The 14,522-nt window shown below is 43.5% G+C and overlaps 1 protein-coding gene across 1 annotated transcript in view; it reads right to left on the bottom strand.

Moving 5' to 3' along the window:
- Window positions 1-14,522, bottom strand: part of ccnd2a (cyclin D2, a) — a 157,838-nt gene that overhangs the window by 90,873 nt on the left and 52,443 nt on the right. Inside the window, exon 2 of the mRNA XM_030097117.1 lies at window positions 10,956-11,156. The gene's annotated coding sequence lies outside the window, so the exon portion shown is untranslated. The remainder of the gene's footprint in view (window positions 1-10,955; window positions 11,157-14,522) is intronic.

Genomic DNA, 14,522 nt, shown 5'->3' with positions numbered 1-14,522 from the left:
GCTGCATAGGCACATGAGCATTCACTTCCAAAGTCCTCCAGCGTCATGCCTTCCCACCATACACTTGATAAACCCTTGTGTGAGCCTGACAAAGCAGGAGAGGGCACTCAGCAGCCTTTGAACACTGGAGCAGGTTGCATAAGAAAGCTCAGTGTACCAGAGGACTGTATTCACTCCCAGTGAAGAGAGTGGAGGAGTACTGTACTCACATGTTGTAACTCAAACAAAACATTCAGGGATCAGATGTGAAGTTAGCAGTTTACATTCTTATATAATCTTCTAACAATGTCAGCCGAAATGGTTAAATCACAAGGATGAAATTCTTGGATATGCAAAGTTTCACTCTCTTTGCATGATATTGACAGACAGATTGATGTGTTCGCATACCTGTACGCAAGCTTTGAGCTGCAGCCAGCAGCCATTAAAACCAGCTACGGACACAAACGCAGGCCAAGGATGTGCACGACAAGACTCTGCAAATTTGCTCTAGTCAGCATGAAAAATGACTTACTCTGAAACTATAAAACTAATTATTCTTTCACAAAGTCTCTGTTGATACACATTATATGATTGAAAAATAAAGCGGTAGCTGATGACATTTTAGGAGAAATCATGTCAGAATTTATGAAATTCGAACTTGTGTTTTGAAGCAAAAAGCTACATGTAGAGGAAAAAACTAAATGTGACAACCAAAATTATCTCATCGGTGCTTGTTTTAGTCTCTTCGCTGGGCAAACACAGACAGTCAGACAAGTACACACTCACAGTCCATCCTACAGGAACTTAAAGTCAGCAATTTGCTTCAAATGCATGTTTTTGGAAGAAGCTGGAAGAAGCGAGCATAAGTAGAAACAGGCAAATCCCAATTTTTGCTCAAATTAGGAATATTCTCACAGTGAGGCGGGACTGCTACCCACTGCACACCTGAAAGCAATTATGTCAGTCGCAATAAGTTCTTGAAATAATTTGGGACAAAACTCTCCCTGACCTGTAACAGCTTAGTCATTAAAAGGATCCTGTTTGTTTGATTATTGATTTTTGGCTTCAAAAGGAGAAACGGGCTCAATTTGGCCAATTCTGACCAAGCTGGTAAAACCACAAAAACTTTATAATCACTATTCTGACGCATTTCGATGGTCACGTTTTAACGCAGTGTCCTGGTTTTCATGCAGATTATGCAGGACTAAGTTCCTAGTGTCTAGGTCCCATAAGGAATGAATGGAGAAGTTGTTTAAGTTCAAAGCAGCAGTTTCCATCCCTGAAGAGGAAACCAGAGCGCTCTGTTTGTCATTGATGTCATCGCCAGCAAACCACACTTCAAACTGGTAATAAGGCAGCAGGGGTATTCACTCCAAAACACAGAGGGCCTTATTTGTTCAAGCTGCACACCCCACGTGTGCCTCCACGCTTCCACTGACGCTGTGCGCTAATGGCTGCCACATCAGACCCTCAGCGGCCTCAGTCGCGTATGACTCCCTTGCTCCGCCATCGCCATCCACCTCGCCTCACCTTTAACGGGCCGGATCAGTTAGGAAGTAGCGTGGAAAGCGGCGTTGTGAAGGGGTTTTCCCAGTGGGGGATGTGAACAGACTGAGGCTGAGGAAGCAGAGCTGTATTTACTGAAAAGTGCATTTAGGATGCACTGATGGTAATCTGACTTTAATTTAACTGGTGAACTGGGAATGTGAGTACATGCCTGTGTGCACATGTGTATGTGTGTGTGTGTGTATAAACTCAGGGGTTTGCGGGAGCTAAGTAATTGAGACCGTACTTCCAAGCAGCCGAGCGGCGATCTTGAGTCAATCACGTCTGGCCCTCCTCGGACGGGGCAGAGCGGACTCTACATCCTTGTTTGACATCGTTTATGCAGCAGATTGATTTTCTGGTTCCAGTGGAAGGGGGCAAACGGATGTGAACGGGAGTTACAAGATTATGCATCGCTCGGAAGGAAGTATAGGAAAGCGTAGCATTTGGACCATGTGCTGCACACCGCTTCGAAATGTGCACTTTCAAGAATGATGCAGAAAATATTCAGAGCATGTCTCTGAGCTCTTGTCATTCACAAACAGTTTTTCAAACTTTTCCTATCACTAAATCACAATAAGGGTGAATGAAAGCGCTAAATTCCAAACCAGCAGTCTGCCTTGTAAAGCAGGAGAGCACGTCTCCTAAAAGATTATTCAATGGGCTTGGTTGAGGTTGAGGAAACCACACCAGGAGACGTACTGCTGAGGTGGGATGGAGAGAATTACAAAGGGTGTGAGTGAGGCGGAGACATAAAAATCAATATATGGTGCGCTGGTTAAAGTGCAGTGTGCTAAACGCCTTCATCTTTTATTTAAAAAAAGAAAAGAAAGAAACAAACTAATCATACTTGGCACAGTGAAACCTCCTAATAACTTCAAACTTTTTTATGATTATTTAGTGTTAATTTGAACCAGATGCTCATTTACTGTGTCCTTATCCGGCGTGACGTGCATTTAGCCTCCTATGGCGCTTTGTGGAATGACTTGATTATCGTCTTTGTTTCTCTGGTTTTACTTCAAACTGAACGCCGTTCCTGTTCAGTGAGCGTTCTGCTGTTTGACCTGAATGGCCTTTAAATATCATCAGATGAAACCTGTTTGGATCAATGCTGGGTGGTGATTATTGTACTCTTAATGCTGTCTCTCTTTAAATCTTGAGGTAATGTGACAATTTTTCTTATATAGGTGAAGGGAAGGGAAGTCAAGGGAAAAAAAGCAAACAGAAAACATAAGAGTGTGTAGGTGTGTTTCACAAGACTGACTTCGTGTCCAATGTCACTGAAGAGGTACAGAAGAATTTTCCATTTTCTATTTTTTATCTCTCTTGGTTCTATCACCTGATGTTCAAGCACATGATCAAAACCAACATGCAACGTGGTTAAGGTTTCACATCTTTGAGGATCATCCACTTACTGGGAAACTGAATGTGTGTGTGTGGTGTGGGTGTTTTATACTTCCAGCTTAACTGCTGTACTACCTGTAGGCCAAAGAGTTTTTTGTTCCCTCCGACTTTGATCTGTGCTCTATTGCAGCGGAATAATTGACCTCAGTCAAACCTGAATAAAACATTCCCCACCTACAATTACTCTTGCAATACACACGGAGCGCAAGTTATTTGCAACAGGATGATCTCAAGAGTCATATAAAGACTCCATTAAATCCAGGCTCTGTATCAAATTCCAGCTGCTGGGATAGAAATTGCAATTCTCTTTGCAGTGCAGGAATGTGCCACAGATGCAAGTACTCAGTGGGATAATGTATACAATATGAAAGCAAAAAGAAACAAACTTATTATACGAACCTGGTTACTGCTTTTACAGGAAGTTAATTAAAAAAAAAAAAAAAAAAAAAGACGGAGTCCTACAGGCAGTAACAAAGACAAGATGAGGATGAATGTATAGATGCATGACCCAGAGTTTTCATAATGTCACGCAACATATGAAATCTGTTTTCCTCCCCTGTGACGTCAGGTTATTATACGACAAAATACCATAACATCCTGAATGTGCGGCACACTCAGAATGTGGGGAGCTGCAATGAAGTGGGTGCAGATCAAACGTGGTGGCCTGGGGCAGATTAGATCCAATTCCACTTTGTTGCTCGGGCCTGCATTTACTTTCTGACATTTACCATACAGTAAAATCAGGACATCACCCTCGTGGAAGGAGGCCCCTTACTTAATGTCTCTAAACTATCAGCAGAGGGGGGAAAAAGAGAAGTGCTCAGTCTTGGAAGGCAGGGAACAGCCCGAGAGCATCTGCCTTCCATTGCCGTGCTCAGCCTGTGTGTTCCACTTAGCCACTGGTATTCTGAGGGGATGCACAACACTGCGAACAGAGCCCCGCACTCATGAAGTCATTGAGCTTCTATCATTACAGGCTGCACATGAGGCCGTGTTGGGCTCGGCGACTTTTCCCACGCTTGTTCCTGTGGGCTTCGTTTTAGAAGCAATAACACCGTTAGTCTCCCAGCCGTCACTTGAGACAAGCCGAGTCTAGAAATATCAAATCTCGACGCAAGATCTTCTGGTTTTATTTTATTCTGGGATGCTTTTATACCTGCCATCTTTAGGATGACCGGGCTGAGTGCAGCGGAGCAGGTCTGAACGCGACACTTTGGCCGTTTTCAAGTGAAACAGCAAAACTTTTCAGAAATGGTTCTCAAGATGGAACTCCTTCAAAATGCTATGGCTCTGAAGATGGGGGAAAACACAACTTTTCTGAAATGCTGCTACTGCTCTTGCACATGATGGCCGTAGCAAAATTGTCTTCTTTACAAGATAAAGATGGACCATAACAACAATGGCGGCCTCCAGAGTGTCATGGCTCCCAGGCAATATTCTACTGTCACTTGGTAGTTTTCTGGAGGACAGTCAACTTGGACAACAATTAAACTTTGTCTGTCCATCCGAATGTCTGTGTCCTCAATAATGTCAATGTTAATGTAGCATTGTTCTCTAAAGACACGTCTCTGTGGGTTCAAAAACAAACAGCACCACCGAGTGCTGCTGCAGGAAAACAACATCGCTTTCAGTGTTTCTGCCGTTACCGTAAATGGACATGGTTTTCAAAATGTTGACGTGTAAATGTGAAACTGAAAATGTAGAAACGATGCAAAGACTTTGGTTCAGCTCCAGTGGGTGTGTTTACATGGGACTTTAAATCCCTCTCTAAAGCCAAATAAAAGTCAAATACGCTTCAAAATGACCATGTAAACACCTGAAATCTGAAACCTGAAAACCGGCCAGTTTATTCTCAATCAAGAGAGGAATTATATGTAAATTCAACATGACTTTATTTCGGTCGTTCTGCGCATGTTCATACCCTCGAGATGACACAATGTTCCAAGATGGCGGCCCGCGGAAAGCCATCAACTCGTACGAATGCGATTTATTTCATGGGAGTCTTTCAAGAATGGATATCATGAAAAGAGCAGATGGACAAAAGCGTAACAATGCTGGCTTTTTAAAGCTGAAGCATCAAAGTTAATGGAGAAAGAAAGAGCAAAAAAAAATTGCCGGCACCGGAGTCTGTTTACTTCCGGTAGACGTAACTACATCATGTCCACCTCTGTCCAATTAGAACGGTCCGAAACCTCCATCGAGAAAGCGGATTTAATCCTTCATTTTACCCATGTTAATATGAAGTTAATCAATATAAATCTCAATTATTTAATTCAGAAAAAAGTAATTCCAAATTGAGAACAGCATGTAACGGTGGCCAGTCAAACTGTGGCTCAGCGCAAATGTAGCAAATCTGACAGCAGCTGGCAGCACTTTGCATTTTTATAAGTTTGAGCTCAAACACTCTCATAGGTCAAGCCGCAATGCAGCTGATGAGAGTGACATGCCAACTCAAACATGGCGAAGGGAACAGCAGAAAAAGAAAATACAACATTCAATACGTCATTGATAGTTTTTCTCCAATAACTCTGTAAAATCTCAGAGAAAAGTGGGGTTGACTGCTCGGTTCTAAAGAGTAAATCAGGCAGCAAACGTAGATAAAGATAGTTTGACGAGTACACGAAGGTACTGAAGAAAATTGTCGCCTAGAAAAAGTGGTGCTCCCTTTGTCTTCATGCTCACTGGTCATGGAAAATGATGCCCTGCAAGTTGATGCATTTAAAACTTGTGAGAAACTGGACCAAGCTAAGGTCTAACTTCCTAGAGTCACAGTTTTGGATTAAATGGCAGTGGCTTCATAAGGAGGGATGAACACATGAAAACACCAGAAAGCTGGAGGTCTGGATATCACGCCATGGGTTTTTCTGAGTTTTACAACCCACCTATGCTGAATCAACCCTTGGTTTTTCCATACAGTCCACTCAGTATCTGATGTAGGTAAAAACTGCTATTTTATATTACAATCAATACAATATAGTACATCATTTACATGTATTTTTCTCTCCCCGGCTGTTACAAGTTTCCAGTGTACGTGGGTGTTAACTTCAAGACAAGTTCAATTACAGTGCACCACATTCATAATGTGCAGAAAAAGCTTTCTCGAAACATCTGAGCACTTGGAATGAATTCTACACTTAAGATAAGGAGCACAGGTAATCTGGTCCAAATAGGCCATCTGCTGTTCCCACAGCACACAACAGAGTCTAATAACATGCTGCATCCAATCAGATCGTAGCAGAGTCAGCCGAGATAAAGGCAAAGCAATAAAATGAAACAATCTGGTGCTTTGACACTACAAGCGAGAGAGCTTGCTATTCCGCTGCTGGGCTGGGGGCAGGAATGTGCTCTTTGAACCAGCTTTATTTAACAGTGGAGCAGCATGCGCACAGCACGCCCTGAATCTCCGAGCTGGCCCGGGGACTGTTTGCTCCTGGCGTGGGCACGTCAGACGTAGGGCCACTGGGTCAGGGAGCTGGCATCCTCACCCCTGGCACAAGTTGCTCCCTTTGGGGGTAGAGGAGTTGACACCGGGCCCATGGTGAGCACCAGACAGACAGGGGCCTACCAAACAGCTTGTGACCATAACCAACAGTGGCCGAGAACAATGAATGCAATTATTTACAAGAACACAGTCCAAGTGTCTTTTGGGCTGTCCCTATTACGCCTGTTTACTCTCGCTCGCTGTTGCGGGCAGCATGGAGAGGCTGTGACCCTGTGGGTACAGTCGTCAGCAGGACCTTTTCATAGTGCCCAGGGCTACCCCGCTATTCACGCTCGATTGCCATCATGGCCCATAAGAGCCCAGCTGCAGCCTCTTTCCGACCAGCTTCACATTTTGATGAAAGGTCAAGGCAGGATGTATTAAAGCCAGAGAGGCTGTGAGCTTCTCAAGTTTACGCAAACTGAAAATAGACTGTAAAATAAAAAAAATCACAAGGCGTGAGCGATGTATAAAACAAACCCCAAAAAAAGACTTAATTTAAGACAAGCAAGAGGTTCAGGATGTTGTTAAAAAGGTCACAAGGCATGAAGCTAAAATCAGCAATCAAGAAGAAAAAAATGTGACAAAGTTTTAGTTAACACCAGAAACAAAACTTTAGGAGCAAGTGATCACATTTAAATTCAAGAACATAATGATCTTGCACCTATTTAAGTAAATTAGTAAAATTTGAATGAAGAGACATCTCAAAATACCTGACAAATTCCAAAGAGAGGCTTCACACACTTGTGTCTGGTTATCTATATACTTATTTTCATCAAGTCAGATCATGTGTTGTCACAGTACATTAACTTAGCAGTGATGTCTGCTTGAAAGAAAAAAAAACACTAAACGAACGCACACTATCATAAGTGAGTCCGTTGGCGACAAGGAGTAAGTCTGCTTCAGCCGTGGTCGTTTCACTGAAGTCTCCGTCTGTAACTCGTCCAAATGTAAAAGGTGGGTGTGATGGGAAGTCAAAGAAAACTGCATAAAACTGAACATGGTTTGCACAAGGTAACGTTTTGAGGTAATGTGGAAAAGAGCTGCAGACAGTTCTTTAAATAAAATTACACTTGGGAATAATTACGTTCATGCCCTGCTAGCGTGGAAATTTTCTGTTATTGTTGGTTTTAACCACTGAGAACATGGTAGGGAGCGACATGTTTCTGTCAGCACCTGCGGGATTGGTAGGTAGACAACTTTAGTCCAAGTATAAAAACCACATATTCTGTCTCAATAAACTGAACCTTGAAAAAAATACATTATATATGGTTTTATTCCCACCGCTACTACTACTAGTAACAGCAAAGACCACACGACTCTTCAGCTGTGTGTTCTCCTAGACTTCCCAGACACCTCGCTCTGTGGAAACATGAGCATCACACCACATCGCAGAAGATGGAGTCGACCTGCTCAAATCTGCGAGGATGCTGATCTCACCTGCCAGTAAAGACTTTAAAGTGACCGAGATCTCAGAGGCACACGTGGTTTTTCTAAACCTCGTCTCAGTGAACCGATCCAGATGACTAAACAGCAATTGCTCAATCTGGTGCCTTTAGAACACCCCCCAGGTTTGAACGATAAGGGTACATTCCCACTGGACATGAAGGCAGACATGACCCATGGACATGGTGGCACACACACACACACACACACACACACACTCTCGCATGCATACAGTAGATCCCGAGATTCTGCTTTTCCCCTGTGGCTCTTGGCCGTGGCCCTCAGGAGTCTCCAGATGAAGAGAGCGTGGAGTGAGGCGGAGGGTCCTTCCATAAACAATAAACAACAGTTATCTTGTGAGCAAGCCGTCTGTGTCAAGTGGCACATGAAGCCAAGCCCAGCATCTGAGAGGCGTCTGCGCCTCTTTCCGCCTTTGGTCCCGTCTCTTTCAATGGCTTATAAAAGTGTGGATGTGTTGTGTACGCCCAAGGGTGTGTGTCTGTGTTCCAGCACAGGCTCCTCTGTATTGTATTCTGAGGCTGGCTGCGAGTAAAAAGACAGGAATTAAGAGTGGCGGGGGTAAGAGAAAAAAGGGGCTGCCAGCACACTGCAGAGCTGCAGGGAGCTCCCCCAGATCCCAGCTGCCCAGGACTGGCTGGGACCTTCAGGCGAGTGCCAGGCTTTCTTGGCCCTCATGGAGGAGGGCCAGAGAGAGTGGGAGGAGTGGGAGGTACACCTCAGTGAAAAATGCAAAAATAATGTCTGGGCCTATATAGAGGAGTCCTTGGGAGACGCATAGTGCTGACATACAGGAGAAAAACTCCATTTGTGGCAGGTAGCAAACATCGGCCATGCTTTTCACTTCTTTTCACTCAAAACAAAACTGTGTTATTCAAATAATAATGGGTTATATAAGGTGCTCATATTTTATGAAGCACTGAAACGCAGAACCAACGAACTTAAGAACTTCCTGAGCAGACCCATGAAGTGGTCTTCAAGCACCGGTGGCCCGAATGCTTCTCCTTCCCAACCCAGGCTTGCTATACCGTGGTTTATCTGGAACTGTTTTATGCATTATTTGTCTAACAATCAAGGAAGTGAGTTTATTTTGCAGATAATTATAGCCTTTGTTGCGCCAATGGCCAAGATAAGCAATAGTTCCGAACCATTAACCATGCTTGTGCTTTTTCTGGCAAATGCTGAATGTAGAGGAGAAGGGCTTTTTTTTCCCCTCTTCTGCACAACAGCAATTAGTCAATGAATAAATAATTTGAATAGCCGATCGTGGATTCTTACAGAGCTGCAACAACTACTTCTTTCATTTAACATTAGATGCTTATCAGTGGAACGGTTCCCACCCTCCTATCTCTTCATCCAGTCACATCAAATAATATGACGCGATGAAAAATGGAGGCCATTACCAGTACAATATTCAAACCATATGTAAAAACACAAGGTCTGCCCCCCCCCCCCCCCCCCCCCCCCCCCCCCCCCCCCCCACACACACACACACACACACACACACACACACACACACACACACGCTGAACACACTGACGCTGCACCGCTCAGCTAGGTGGAATGCGGCTCGGAGAGTTAGGCCGTGCTGGAAGCGGTAATAATTACAGCGCCTGTGGAAATCCCCCGGCTGGTCTAGACACTTTTGCCCTCTGAGCTGACCCAGGAACTGGCTGGGTGCTAATCATGGCACTTGGCAGACAGGAGCATTTTTCCAGAGGTCCTCAGAGAAAGGCCTTCCTCTGCAGAGGCAGGTAATCACAACAAGAGCACATCCCACCCAGTCTGCAGGGCCAATGGATTCGCCCGGCTCTGTCCGCTCCAGGAGGAGTCGTGAGACTATTTCTGCGCTCGTGACAGAAACAAATGACCCCCGTGTCACCCTGCCTGTTGGCCTGACTGCCCGCTGGCGAGCTAACGTGGGTGGCGTTCGTCATTGTGCGCTTTCACCCGAGCTGGTGACAGGAAGTGAGCTCCACCATGACATGGGAGAAACCTATTTATGTCTATTAGCCGCATACCATGAAATGGTGGTGGGAATGAATAATCAAGAAAGGAAAAAGCCGGAAACACATGCTGCGCGTTACAAAACGTTACTGTATTTCTATACTAAATCAATGCCTTGTGAATGTGGACTCTGCACATTTACAGCATCACCAGCCGGGGTCTCATCCCGGGTCACGGTCCTGACGCACACTGCTGTGTTTTCCATCACCAGACCTTTTCCTCTGGACACCTGGACGGTGGTGTTCATGTCCAGAGGGGCCATTTGAATGCATTAAATTACTGCTGCTGACATGCTGGTCTCTACAACACCTTATTACAGCTACAGTTACAGTAGCTACGCTGGGAGTTTTACAATAAATACAATCACTTTCCAAGTCAAAAGACTCCTAAGGTGTAAAAAAACTATTTTAGCACTTTCAATGATCATATAGTGTGACATTTATTTCCATGTATTCATACAGAAATATTCTCCAAGTCCTACACAATCTCTCAATTTCAGATTTGAGTTTTAGTAAAACAATGACGTGTGGCAAATTCATGTGAGTCAATGCATCCAAAGTCAGTGAACACAGTTTCAGACGCACACAGAATACAGAGACACCCCCACCCCCACCCCCAATAAAGCTCCACCCCTGTAAACTGTTTAATTTCAGTTGGATGTTGTGGGTGAAGATGTTTTTTAAAGCATCACAGCAGTTGTTTATGTCACAATGAGGAGCTAACCATTGGTTAAATTGGTTAACTGTCAACAGATCCCACAGTCTAAACAGGAGGTCCCAATTTCAGAGGCCACTAAATAGTTTGGCGACATAAATGTGGAGGACTTAACGACAGATCGCACGCCAGGCGGCTTTTTCGCCTTTTCCACATCTTGACTGATCTCAGTGATAAATCTTCTTGAACACAGAATGAAGGAAAATCTCCCATTCTCCCCGAAAATGAACCCTCAGAAACAGAGCTGAAGCAGGCCTGAAGCACAGGCAGATTCAAAATGCTGTACAAATGTACATAACTATTTTTCAACCAGTATGCAAATCAGTAATTAGATGTAAAAAAATGAAGCAAAGTGACTTACACTGAAGAAACATGGTGGGAAGAGATCTCCAGGTGATCTTGTGGCTTTATTTTCAATGCCACGCATGTGTACCATGACGCAGTCTGGCATGGATTCACAACAGTTATTCAGGTGCTGCTTCTTTCTGCTTTGCGTTATGACTTCAGTTGTCTTCATAAACACTTTGAATGAGCAGTTTTCAGTCAACTTCCCAGTGGCTCCCTGTGGTAGAACGAGAAAACAAGACAAACAGATAAGAAATCGAGTAGAAATTACTTCTATCATTGGTACATGTAAAGGTTTCTTTCTTTTATGTGTCGGTGCCATTTCTGCCCGGGGATTTGTTTGTGTTATTGCCTCTGTGTGATTTTTTTTTTCTTCTTTTTTTTCATGCCCCTCAGCCCTGTGGACTCCTGATGCCCACGGTGATCTAGTCCTTCTTCGCCAGACCCCACAGGCCTTAGCCCACCCTGGCATTGGCAGAGACACAGCCAAGCTGACAATTATTATCTACCTCACTGCTCTTGCTAGCAAGCTGACGGGATGCGCAGCATTTGTCTGGCTGAAGCATGCTGTACTGTATCTGTCTGTCTGTGCAGGGTCAGTGAGTACGTCCCGATATGGCCCAGCACAGCACCCATCCTTTCTATCATCAGTCATATTTGTAGGTTTGGAAAAAGCGGAAAGCCTGTTAAAAGCTTGGGAAAAATGCAAAATTGTTAATGAAACTCCTATTATCACACGCGAAGAAATCCACACAATACAGCAGATGTGTGTATGCAGGAAACCCAAAGTTAACTGACAAGGTCTGTGGTCTGACTCATCCTGGGATCTTCTGATTATGTGGTCACCTCCAGATCCTTTTCTACCTCCTCTCTCATAACCGGCTCATGTTCACCCACCAAAATCCCTCATAGCCAACTCAGTCTGTTTAGCTATTGTCAGTGATGAGCAAAGCCATCGGGACGTACAGAATCGCTTTGTATTGATGAACCAGCAACAATTCAGTCGTTCTGTCCAGAAGTTTAATGCTTTCTTTTTGATAGGTCTGATTAATGCAGGAAAAACGAAGAATAAGTAAAAAAATAAATAAATAAAAAGAGAAAAAAAAAACATGGTGGCCACTTGGTGCTGAGGATAGGATCGTGGTCGGTATTATGAGCAGCACAATAAAATCTAGAATAATGATAGATGGGAAATATTTGTCCCAGGACTGTTCGAGACAGACACCCTCCTCATCACCCTCAAACGGCAGAGTTCTCCTAAGAGGAAACATGACTGCAAGTGGAGGATCTTACAGGCTGACATTATAGTCTGCAGATGGTGCAAACTGATGTTTTGTTGTGGTGATGACTGTACGCAATAATTCATACTCTCGGTCAAATGTGGAAACGTGTTTATGCAAGCTGTTTGTCATGTGACCTTATGTGCCCTGTCTCAAGCCCCGTCCACGGGTACGTGACAGCGAGGGCCTAATAATAACTCCAATGGACCAGCACTCTTGACTCCTACACTGCAAAAAGATAATTTTTGAGCTAAAAATAACCCCAGCAGTGCAATTCAAAGCCTTACTGTACTTAAAATGGGACAGAAGTGGAGTTTGGTGGCCAATTCCTGACCCCCATTCATCTCAGTGACATACTATTGGCTAAGTTGTGGAAAGAAATTGTCACTGTATTTCACACATGCGACGCACGCCGCAATTATATACGCTCTAATACAGAGGTCAAAAAACAGGCGATGGTACAAAGTTCATCATTCATCCAGTCACTAACAATACATGCAAAACGGGAGATTTGGAAGATGAACAACAAAACAGATGAAGAAATTTGTATACTGGGTTTTTTAATTGTAAGTAGACTTTTTTTTAAATTCTATATAAAATGCATTTCCAGCATCGGAAATGGCTGAGCCCATTCACACATCATTCAGGACAACATGGGGTTCATTGCTTTCCCTCTTCCACACACTGAAAGGCGTCAGCCACTGGATATGAAGGTGACCTCCTTCAACACGACCGCCCCACATTGACTTTCCGAGGTAGCAGATTCATTTCAAAAGAGAAACGTGAGACGAACAAGTTTCTGGAGAACCTCGTCCTTTGAAAGTGGCTTTTTCATTTTATCGTTCTTAGGGTTGGAAAAAGTTCTATGATTTCTGAATTTACTTCTTCTGACGCTGAAATCGGCCGTGTAAAGAAATTGTCAGTGACTTTAGTAAAGTGAACATAGTATGTTTCTGTCTGTGAAAACTTACACATGTACAGAGAGAAGATGTGAACGACACACAACAGACACAAAGAGCAGACTATGAGAGGTTAGAGTGCTAACTGTTGGTATGCTCTACTTTCCCTGTCCTATACAATTCTAGTACACACACTCACCCGTTGAATTTATTTAAAAATTTTGCTGTTAAGTCTTAAATTCTTTGAACCTCGTCAAAATAAACTGATCTGCTCTGGACCTGATCAGTTATGAACAAGATTCGAAATATATGAGAGAAATCAAAGATGAACTGAAAACATTTAAATAATCATCCTAATTATCTCAACAACAACAACAACCACAAAATCTAAACCAGATGTTAAAACGGCGACCGCCGCCTCACAAGCGCTGCCTGAGGCTACAAATATCAACCAATGAAGAAGATGCAATGTGCTCGATAAGCCTTTCCGTGGTCATCTACAATCTTTAAGGGCCGACACTTCAAAGCCTGGAACAGTGCCGCTTCCTCAAAGTCCAAGTGACCACTTGTCTCAGCTTGGACGTGATCCTAGAAGTTTTTGACATTGATGTCAATGAGACAGGCAGGCTCATTCAGACAAACTCGTTCCTTCCTGGCTCGGTTCTTGTTCTCACAAGATGCAATACATTCATAACCAAACAGTGGTCAACAGCACAAGGGGATCAAGGCGATAGAAAGACTGGGATTCATAAGCGGTGCCAAAGGGTCTTCCCATCATACTCAATGCTAAACTTACAACACATCAGCACTGTGCAGCTGGGATGTATAATTCACAGTTTTAGGCAACGATCATCTTTGCTGTGAACTCAATGTCCTGTAAACACAAGAATGCGACTCTGTTCTGTTGCATTTAAATCACAAATGGACCCAACAGGAGGAGACTCCTCCAGCTTCAGGAGAACCTTTCAAAAGGCAGGTTACAAAACAAACACAGCGACAAAGTGTCTCAAACAACAAGAATCAGCATATTTTATTCCATTTCTAGTATTTTCAATAGTAGGTATTTTCAGTTCTGGTTACATTTTCCTGCCGGCCAACTTATAGCAGAAGCAGAGGAAGTACATCAGTCCCAGTGAAATTCACTGTTTGATGATTGGATCATAGCAAAATATCTGGTAACTGTGACAAAGACAGAAGGCTATTTAAATATATTTCATTAGTCCCCACAGCCTTCATTTGTGGGCTTTACCATAAGACGTGTTCTGTGGCGTAGCCCTCCATAGATGTTTGCAATCTTTTCTGATTCTGTGATGATCTCCCATATAACGTTGCTCTATTCTTAAAAAAAAGAAGAAGAAAAGATTGATTTGTTAGAACGCTTTAATATGTTTGACAACTTCCTCC

Source organism: Salarias fasciatus, chromosome 7, assembly GCF_902148845.1.
Source record: "Salarias fasciatus chromosome 7, fSalaFa1.1, whole genome shotgun sequence".
Classification (NCBI taxonomy): domain Eukaryota; kingdom Metazoa; phylum Chordata; class Actinopteri; order Blenniiformes; family Blenniidae; genus Salarias; species Salarias fasciatus.
The sequence above is the reverse complement of the archived record's forward strand: the minus strand, read 5'-3'. Positions and strand labels throughout refer to the sequence as shown.